The 11,040-nt window shown below is 41.2% G+C and overlaps 1 long non-coding RNA gene across 8 annotated transcripts; it reads right to left on the bottom strand.

Moving 5' to 3' along the window:
- Nucleotides 1-2,372: 2,372 nt before the first annotated feature.
- On the bottom strand, nt 2,373-6,879 carry LOC123061674 (uncharacterized). Of its 8 annotated transcripts, none has more exons than XR_006429221.1 (8): nt 6,631-6,879; nt 6,459-6,531; nt 6,248-6,358; nt 5,961-6,138; nt 4,213-5,034; nt 3,839-3,928; nt 2,869-3,021; nt 2,373-2,775 (listed from the first exon to the last, which is right to left on the bottom strand). It is a non-coding gene; the product is annotated as an uncharacterized lncRNA (long non-coding RNA). The 8 variants fall into 8 exon arrangements; XR_006429224.1 differs by having other exon boundaries at nt 4,213-4,276; nt 4,846-6,138; XR_006429226.1 differs by having other exon boundaries at nt 4,203-4,276; nt 4,846-6,138.
- Nucleotides 6,880-11,040: the final 4,161 nt, after the last annotated feature.

Consider the following 11,040-nt stretch of genomic DNA (forward strand, 5'->3'; position numbering starts at 1 on the left):
GCCACCGCCCAATCACCGCCCCCCACCGCTGGCGACTGCCAACCAGAGGTCTCATGACTTCGAATCCTCACCGACCACTATTTTATTACCATTTTTGTCCTTCATATACGCGCTGACGGGTGGGCCCTATGGTAATGTGCGCTGCTGAATGTGGACCGTTTGACTGGTTAATTGATCGTCTCATCAACAAATTACGGAGCTGTATGGTGAGCCAGTGACCGTATGATCGACCTAAAATGTGTTTTATTAACACATTACAAAATCAAACTACCATTATTTCTTTCATATACGCGCTGACAGGTGGACCCCACGGTTACGCGTCCCGATGGCGCAACACTAGTTGCGCCACGTGGAACGTTTGGCTGGTCAATTGGTTGTGACATCAACAAAATACGGAGTTGTATGGGTGAGCCAGTGACGGTATAATCATGACATGTATTTTGTAACACGGTACAGACGCAAGCGCTCATATATACGCGCAAGCACTCACCGCTATAAGCGCACACACGCAGACCCTACCCCTATGAGAACCTTCGAGAGAGTGAGCCAGCATATGATCTTGAGATTTTACGAAGTCACCATAGGTGCCTCGTAGTCGAGTGGAACGTCTCCTCCCACTGAACACACATCACCGGAAAAATACTGAAATTAACCCAGGATAAATGTGAGCACCAGGACTTTAACCCTGGTGGAATCGAGAAACCACTGTCCTCCTAACCATCCAACCATAGGTTGGTTAGCACCACAAAATGTATGTGCTGACCGTGATGAGCTTATTCTGAAGTCCAGTGACCATATCATGCTTTCGCTTCAAATACAATGACTGTAAGTGTCATCAACAAAATATGGAGCACGCATCAAATACAATGTCCGTCAATGTCATCAACAAAATACGGAGACATATCGTGAGCTAGATGCCGTATGATCACCACGAGAATATATACGATGACCGTAATGAGCATATTCTAAAGTCCACCGACCGTATAGTGCTTTCTCTTGAAATACAGTGACCGTTACGCGTGAATGTGTCATGGGGATGCATACTTTCAGAGGGCCGAGAGATAGTTTGTGTGCATACGTGAAAGTGGTGTAGAAATAGGGGGTGTCCGGTGGAGACAAGGAGAGATATGCCCTTTGTTTCTCTTTCCCGTGACTAATATTTTAGGAGAAAATATAAACATTCACAATGCAGAACAAATATTTTTGGATGCACCATGCAATTAACTTTCATGTATAACATTGTACTATTGTATATGCTTATTTTCTTAGTTTGCGTGTGTGGTGTGGTGGGCACATTATTTCTAGTTGGGATGGGCACATCATTTCTAGTTGTGGTGGGTCAACATGAGGACTCATGGGTCGGTTCCATCCTGCGCCACATAGGTTGGACCAAGACACATTATACGAAGACCCATGTGGAGGATTCGGCGTACAACACGAAGCTACCAGAGTCGTGGAGGACTTTATCCCCACTGGTGATAAGCCGACTATATATGACTACTCATCAACCCGTGCAGATGCACGGGCTATCCACTCTAGGTTACACTTAAGCACAATAAAGTTTATATTATTATAATTAAATATTCATTTGCAAAGTTATTTTGAATTTAAATACATCATGAATTTTGGATTGTAAATATAAAATAATATATTTTGGGGGATGTATATCATTGAGAAATGTTGGTAGATAAGAGAAGAGGCTGGTAAAAATCATTAGATGTAATGTGTCGCTTTAAAGCTGATAGTGGCACTATTGCAAGGTAAGCATGTAGAGATTACATATGACATATAGAATTTCCAAGTTACCAATTAAAGTGTTCATGCACCCATGCCTACCATGATGCTTTCAGTAATGATTTCTATTGACTTACTCTCCACATTACAGTTTTATGAGCTACAAAATTTGGAGGAACCAAACTATTTATTTCAGAACTGTTTTTCTATGACAACAATGTACGTGAAAGGAAAGGTTGTGAGAGGCGAGATTATATGGATTCGGTTTGTAGTTTTGGGAAAATGTTGTTGATAAGGGGCATGAAAGTAATTAAGAATGGGTGAAATCTTAATTAACAACATGAAGGCAGACAGGTGAGAATAACATAGTTATCGAGTACAACAACAAAACCATAATTACACCCACAAACAAAAATAGACTGATAAATCAACGTGTTTGTATACATCATGTTTTGCAAGCAGCGGCTTTGCATATTTGGTTTAGCATGCATTGATCATGTTTTGGGGTTGTCATGTTGGATGCAGCAAAATCTGGGTAGCAAAGAAATAAGCCATGGATACTGTCAATACATTTTTCTTGCTTGTAATTTAAAAGCACCCTCGTTTTTTTATTTTGCTTGGAATGCCATAAAAATGGGTAGGAAAAAAAGGACGTAAGTGAAAAACATAAGGGAATATAGATGTAGACCTTGGTCCAGCAATTCAATCTTGCTCCAGCAAGGCATACTACAAAATGACGTTTCTCACATTCCTAAGTCTAGTTAGTGAATAACATCAGGAGGCACAGGAACTTAAGTGTTGGAGCTAACTGGGATATATATTACATAGTGGCCTTGTCCCTTCCGGACTTGGGCAATCACGGGCGTGTGCTCTGTTTTTCTGGCCGGTAGATCCAGTAGTAAATAATCCTTGTTTGGTGCGTCCTCCATGAATCAATCAAGGTGCTTTAATCCTTATGGCAGAAAGAAGTCCTCCCAGAGCAACCTAACTGGCACTGTAGCAATTACTTGGTTCTTGCACAAATGCGTCAGACAATACAAACTGCACAAAATTCTCTTCAAGAATCAAGGATATATCTACTAAAAGGCAAATAAATTAAGAGCCAATACAAAAACTTCAATGCTAGTACTTTACCCTGATCAATCCTTTCTTATCACCATGCTTTTTATGCTTCCGCAGCCACATGTAATCTCCATTGACAATCATCGCTCATCGGCATGAACTGGCACTTCTCTGTGCGCCAATGCATCCTCTGGTTGGTGCCAGCGCTCGCCGGCCAACCTGCAACTGTTACCAGATAGATCAATCAGAAGAACATAAGCATCATAGACGATAGTCGTCAACCCATCTATTTGCAAGTCCTAGCATTTTGTACAACACCTAAAGATAAAGGTACTAAAATCATTTATTAGATACACAATATTTAGATATATAAACTAAATTATTATATCAGTCTCTTGAACCAATCGAAAGGAAACATGCAAATTTCGGTTTACTTAAGAAGAATGTAAATTTTGTCATACTAAATGCTAAGAAAAATGATCCAAATTCAGAGGTACATCAAATCACAATTATAGTATTGAAAGAAAACACACAAAAGGCATTTTTATCTCTTCCCAAAATAGGATAAAAAAATTAATGAACAATTAGACTTTTCAATGGTTCATAGATGAATACACTGTACCACAAAGAGTCTTAAATTGTATATTGTGTTACCTAACTTATTTAGATAGGCAAATAATCCAAAAATATAACAAAAAAGTATTGCTACAGAAAAATGTAACATGAAACATGAAATGTAAGAACCAAATAGAGGAACAAACATTTTGTGGCCACTTGATTGTAAAAGGAATGGACACTAAAGTTACTATAAATTTTTAACTTTTCTATAAGGTGAGGTAGTAACAAGCCAAAAAAATATGACATCTCATTTCTTTTGGCGCATTCACCTCAATTATTTTCTTATTCTTGTTTTTTGCATAAAATATAAGGCATGTGTGTAGACAGATGACTGAACTATTGGACTCTATGTGCATCCTTTTTGTGAGCTTATACGACTAAAAATCAGGAAGAGATTGCAAACTTGGAAATCATAGAAACTTACATTTAGTTTTGTATTTAGTTATTAATCGATATGATTTTCCATTTATCCCACTACCAAGACCCAAGCTTGCATTACTCATTACTCAGTGCCCTGCATATTTTGTGAAAGGCTCTTAGTTGAGATATTCCATGTCCAAAAAATACAATTTATTTAATGCGTTCGTAATTCTGAATCAGGTACAAAAAGAAGCAGACAAATATTACTTATGTCTTATAAGTTTGATACATGTGCCACCTAATAAATTTTCCCAAAAAGGAAAGCTGAGAGGTCCTATGCAGCACCATCATGTGTTTCTTCTTTCTAGTTTAGAGACAACCTAAGATTTCACTACTGATAAGGAGAATCTCCTTACTAAGGAAATTACCAGGTCATACCATGGGCATAAGAATTGTTCTTCGGAATTTCATCACCATATTAAAAAAGTATTGAAGGAGAGGTCTGTAAAAAAATCATCCATTAATGTGTGCGAGCACTACTAAAACAACTATAGCACACAATAACCAACAATCTATATAGAATCCGGTCACTTTGAAAAGTTAAAATGATTTATATAATATATTAGAGAATTGTGCCAGCTAGACCACTGATCATGAAGTAAAATATTTAGAGAAATATCTTTACAAAAGACAACTATTATTGGTACAAAATTTGGAAGGGTAGTCACTGAAACGAAATTCCTTTCTAACTGAATACAACACTGATCAAATTATACAATTGACAGTAACTTGTGTAAGATAATATTACGTACGACAAAATCACTGGATAGAGGACTCCCTCGGTATTAATGTATTAATCGTCGCTCAAGAACACATAATAGAAGTACTGTAACGAATGGCCCAAATGAAATTTTATATATGTCAGCAAATACAAACTACAAAAGGGCATGTTATTTAATACACCACAGAATAATTTGAGCAAATTTGATCGTAGCAGGTCTGAACATGCAAGATTAGCATCACAAATCATAGCTTCTATAACATCAGAGTCCATAGCATCAGAGGCCGTACCTTTCGCAGTGTGTGAGTTTCTCATTCCAGCACACATACATTGTCATGTACCAGCTGTTTGTAGAGCTCATCCCAATGAGAATTTGTATCTTCTTTAGTTATTATGTCTCTTAACAGTTAGGATAGCATTATAACTAAGTTGATGAGTTGTTAGGTTTTTGGTTGGTGATGTCTCTTGTTAGATTTAACCTGGAATAAAAAAATTATAATCTAGGAGTTACTCATCTGTTGGCTTTACTCAACAACTTTTTAATTAGAAGGAGCTCCTAACATAGATCATCTACAAACATAAATTCTATTCCATGGCATATGGATTTGCTATTAACGTATTGATTTGTATCTATATGTTTACACCAAATCAAAATCAAATGGAAGCATCGTACATCATTATTCCAAGGAAATAAGCTAAGAGCATGCATCTTCATTCTTCAATAGAGTTCTGCTCGGTGTTCAGTGCATATAATAATTTAGTGCTACAATTGGTATTCCTCCAGACTATGCTTTTTCATACAGCAAATTAGCACCTCATCTCCATAGGAGCTGTGAAATTTTTACTTTGGTCTCTCTTTCCCCTGTTTGCAAATCAATTTATGTTTCACCCCATCTTCATAGTAGAAGTAAAGGGACACGATTAGCTGATGATATTCAAATCCACATAAACTCTGTTTGCACCTACAGATGACAACGACTACTCTGTATGCACCTATAGATAACATCAACTACTCTGTATGCACCTGATATTAACTTTCCTATAAAATAAATATACGCATATAACAATACTTACATCCTTTTAATATGAAATACACAAAAATCAAATATCAGACAGTTGTTGATGTTACTATGACAACACGACAAAAAGAATCCACATTAATATTGTTGACCTTCTCACCCCGTAGTCTAAAATTAAAATTTTCTATCCTGTGTATTCCAAGAGTTGTAAATATTAGGAATCACGGTATTTGTACTCATTTAATTCCTTTTGATGTACTCGCTCAATCTGAATCACGGTATCTTCAATCTTTGAGATCCCATCAGTTGTCTATTTTTCCTCAGACGGTTTGCTAACTTGCATTGACCAGTTTATCACGGCATATGATGCTCCAATGAATACTAACCTGTCTTACGTCCTAGCTTGCTTTTATGCATGCATCCATGACGTACATGATGTATATGCTATGCCATGGACCTGAGCATGTAGTCTGCGATCGAAGCAGCTTCTTGGATGCCACGCATACTGAGCTACATGCGATGGGGTTACTCCCGCTTCTCCGGCATCTCTTGTGCAAGGGCTGCCTATACTCCCATGAGAGATGTGGCCGGGAAACCAGGCTAGGGCGTTAGACGACTTGTGAATACCGAGGTAGTCGTATATAGTCAAGAGATATATTAATTATAAGTACACCTGATGGGCATAGTTGTGCTCCGGTCCGATCTCCATAAGGCATACAGAAATTGTACTTCAAAAGATTGAGGGTTTGATCCAAATCGTGATTAGGATGAATTCGAGGACAACCTGATCAAAATAGAGATGCAAAACAATTAAATCTGAATCCAAATTAATATTTTAGATGACAAATCAGCAAAAAAATTGCAAAATAGATTGAGGAACGAACCTGATCCAGAAATTGTACTTCAAAAGATTGAGGATTTGATCCAAATCGTGATTAGGGTGAATTCGAGGACAACCTGATCAAAATAGAGATGCAAAATTATTAAATCTAAATCCAAATTAATATTCTGGATGACAAATCAGCAAAAAAATGCAAAATAGATTGAGGAACGAACCTGATCTAGATCAGGAACGCTAGATCCATGGCCCCATATGCTTTTTAGATCCATCGCCGCGCTTGCTCTGTATTAGTTTGGTTTCTAGGGTAGAGAGATTTGAGAGAGAAAGATTGGAGAGGAAGGGACCGTGGGCAAGATATTTGGTTTTCCATGGGGGAAAGAGATGGACGGGTGGAATACTTTCCATCGTGGGGAGAGGGAAAAAAGGAAGGGACGGTAGAATACTTTTCATATTGAGATTAGAATCTGATTATTCTATCATCTATTGTTTTTTCTTTTGTTAGCTAATCTAAACCGTTATAACTCAGCCCCACAAGATAGACGGCTCCTAATTTCTGATTAACGTGGTAATTACTTGGGAGTCTGTAATTAGTATAGGTAGGTATAAGTATAGATATAGATATAGATTTGTAACCCTAGGCCCCGAGTATGTTATAGAAGCATGGGGCTAGTTCGTCGATAGTATACACACACGCACAATGCCTGGTATTCATGTGTACTTTGTACACACCCCTATCATTAATATAGTACCAACAATAGGCTTTTTCCTCAACTGCAAGGGTCCGAACTTGGGTAAAACTTTGCCTCGTATTACCATCCAGCCTAACAGTCAGGGATATCCTACCGAATGATCTGATGGAATCATATCTGCCAACTACTAAGAGAGAGGTGTGTCTGGGGGGGCATTGTGTGCGAGAGAGGCCTAAAAATAATGTGCGTGCGAGAGATATGTAGGCACATATATGTGTGTATAGAGGGCTATTAGAGACCGTGCATGTGTATATATGCATGTGAGAGAAATAGTGTTTTTCAACTGAGATTAGTGAAAAGAGTGGTACATAGTAGTCAGAAAGAGAGAGAGAGAGAGAGAGAGAGAGTGCGTGAGACACCCCGGGAGAGATTGTGAGCATGTGTGAAAGAGAAATGCCAATGTATATAAAGTGTGTGCACCTATGCGTTAGATAAAGAGATATATAACACGTTTGTGAGAACGGGCCGAGGCATAGTGCATCTACGTGTAAAAGGCGATTCTATGCATTAAATTAAAATATAAATGGCATTATTATTTTTGGATGAGATCATGAATTTTGCAATTTGTGTATGAACGAAAATTGGTCTATCAGACACCCATACTCTATTGAATTCTAACATCTGCATGTGTTTATTTCATATTATGGATCCATAGATTGAGAGCGGTTTGAAATACAGGCAATGCATTGCTTTTGCAATTCATATATAAACATTAATTAGTTCACTCCATGTTGTTAGTGTGAAGCACTTTATACATTTGTCACTTACATGGATACATTCCAAATTGCTAGTTATGAAATAGAATACATCTTGAATTCAACATAAAGGGGGTTTCGAAGATTCGAATTCATAGGAAGTGCATTCATCTATTTGAACCCGAGATAATGGCATTTGTAAATCAGATCTAAAAGGGGGCATCAATCTTCGTTGTGCGTTTGAATATGCTATATATTCATACGCATGTCTAACTATTTTTTTGCAACCAAGGAGATTATATCTGGAACCATGCATGAACTGAGGTAAGTTGCATATTTTTTATATATACTTGTGTACAATGTATATTCAAATGTACCCCCTCCATTCCAAAATAATCGTAGTTTTAGGCTTCTCAAGAGTAAGATTTGTGAAGTTTGACCAATCCTGAAAGTTCGATTCAAGAGAACCGAAAATGTTAATGCTTCTGCTCCCAAATATTGAACGAAGCGCCAAATAAGCCTCTGGTCACCCGAAACCATGCGAGACTAATTGTCGGTGTCAAAACCGGCGGATCTCGGGTAGGGGGTCCCGAACTGTGCGTCTAGGCCGGATGGTAATAGGAGGCAGGGGACACAATGTTTTACCCGGGTTCGGGCCCTCTTGATGGAGGTAAAACCCTACGTCCTGCTTGATTAATATTGATGATATGGGTAGTACAAGAGTAGATCTACCACGAGATCGAAGAGGCTAAACCCTAGAAGCTAGCCTATGGTATGATTGTCTGTTCGTCCTATGGACTAAAACCCTCCGATTTATATAGACACCGGAGAGGGCTAGGGTTACACAGAGTCGATTACAATGGGAGGAGATCTACATATCCGTATTGCCAAGCTTGCATTCCACGCCAAGGAAAGTCCCATCCGGACACGGGATGAAGTCTTCAATCTTGTATCTTCATAGTCTAACAGTCCGGCCAAAGGATATAGTCCGGTTGTCCGGAGACCACCTAATCCAGGACTCCCTCAGTAGCCCCTGAACCAAGCTTCAATGACGATGAGTCCGGCGCGCAGTATTGTCTTCGGCATTGCAAGGCGGGTTCCTCCTCCGAATACACCACGGAAGAATTTAAATACAAGGATAGTGTCCGACCCTGCAAAATAAGTTCCACATACCACTGTAGAGAGAATAATATTTTCGCAAATCTAATTTGCTAACTTGTTTTGGCAGCATGATGTTATGTCATGGCCCGGTGATTATTCGAACCGTTTTTCTTCAACCAGCTCCACACATAACGCGAAGCGGTTTCTTGACACGTCTTGTCAAAGCAGAGATTGTGTTCCCCCAATTACGGGATTCTCATTAATACGGTCGTGGGTAACCCAACCGTGTCTAGGACTCCTAGATTATAGGCAAGTCCCAAACGGCTACGGAGAGGACGCTTGATATTCACCCTCTTTATAAAGGGACAAGGTTTTCGCTTTTTCCCTCTCGTGCTCAATCGAACCCCTCCCCCGCCTCGAGTTCTAACACCCAAAGCCCAGGTCAGGTGCTCCGGATCTTCAATCATGTCCGGATCCAGCCTTCAAGGCCGGTGGATGCCCTCCTCCGTCACGAAAGAGGATATCAAGAAGTTGAGGGAGGCCAGATACCTGACCGCCGAGGTTTCGCATCGGCTGCCTGCTCGAGGGCAGGTCGTCCCCACTCCCGAACCCAACGAGAACGTCGTGTTCGTCTCCCACTTCCTCCGAGGCCTAGGCCTCACTCTGGATCCCTTCGTCGGGGGTTTGATGTTTTATTACGAGCTAGATTTCCACGATCTAGCTCCGGACTCCTTTCTCCACATCTCGACATTTATTGTCGTGTGTGAGGCCTTCCTCCGCATTACCCCTCACTTCGGCCTGTGGCTCAAGACCTTTGAAGTGAAGCCGAAGATGATCGAGGGGCAACATGCAGCGTGCGGAGGCGCGTCAATAGGCAAGATGACAGGAGCTCCGTGGCCGAAAGGTTCCTTTCCAGAGGTGTCCGAATTATGGCAACGGGAGTGGTTTTACGTCACGGCTCCCAGAAGTGCCAAGTGGCTGGCTGCCCCCACTTTCCACTCGGGCCCCCACCACAACTGATGTCATGGATTAGAAGAGGTTTGAGCTGGGGTCCAGCCAAGGACGTGCCTATACTGCAAAGCCGCATTCAAGATCTCTTCGAGGGAGATTTTAATTTGGTTGTGGTAATGCAAGTTATGCTGGTTCGTCGAGTCCAGCCTTGCAAACACCGGCCCCTTCGCTTGTGGGAGTTCAACCCAGAAGGACCGCGTGCCATTCAAAGTTTCCTTGGCTTGACGCACGAGGAGATGTACAAGTCATTCTTCGGACCTCAAATAGAGTATCCGGATACTACCGAGGACGTGGGCCTGAGCAGTAACCACGCCGCCGAACAAGTAAGAAATCCTCTAGCCGAACACACCGTCTTTTATTCATCATGAAGTTATTTATGAGATCGCTCTTTCACCAGGACTGGCTAACAAAGGCGAAGATGATTCGGTGTACGGCCCCCCTCCCTGAGGGTTTGGAAAATCCGGTATTGGAAAAGATGCTCGAGCTCGCACCTTGCCCGGAGCCCTCGAAGGAAGATACAGGGGGGAATAATATGGGCAGAAGCGGGCCCCCGTTGCTGCCAGTTCCATCCGAGGGAATGAGCGCCTCCATAAAGAAGGATAACCGGGGGAGGAAGAGGACTGCTTTCGAGGATCCGGAAGCTGAGGCCTCCAAACGGGAGAAGAAGTCTCCAACAGAGGGTCCTGCCTCGGGGGGTGCTCTTGCCGCACAAAGTCCGCGGGAGGATCAGCCCTCCGACGAGTCGTAAGTGATCCAAAAAAACTTTAATAGTGAAGGTATACTATCTTTCTTCTGAGAAAATAACCGCCGCATATATCTTTGCAGTTCGGGTCTTAGCCCTTCTCAGCTAAGCTCGTCTTCGGGGGATCTTCTTCCGGAGATGATGGAGAGCGAAACGCCTCCCCCGGACTCCTCCGCTCAAGAAGCAGGCGACCCCGAAGTGTCGTCACGGAGGGCCTCTCCGGATCTGGTGATGCCAGAAGATAATCCCATAGACCCCCGAAGTCCCCAGCGTCCAGCTCTCGAAGAGAGCAAACAAAAGAGTCCGGCACCATATGGTATGCGGTCG

Source organism: Triticum aestivum, chromosome 3A (assembly GCF_018294505.1).
Source record: "Triticum aestivum cultivar Chinese Spring chromosome 3A, IWGSC CS RefSeq v2.1, whole genome shotgun sequence".
Taxonomy (NCBI): domain Eukaryota; kingdom Viridiplantae; phylum Streptophyta; class Magnoliopsida; order Poales; family Poaceae; genus Triticum; species Triticum aestivum.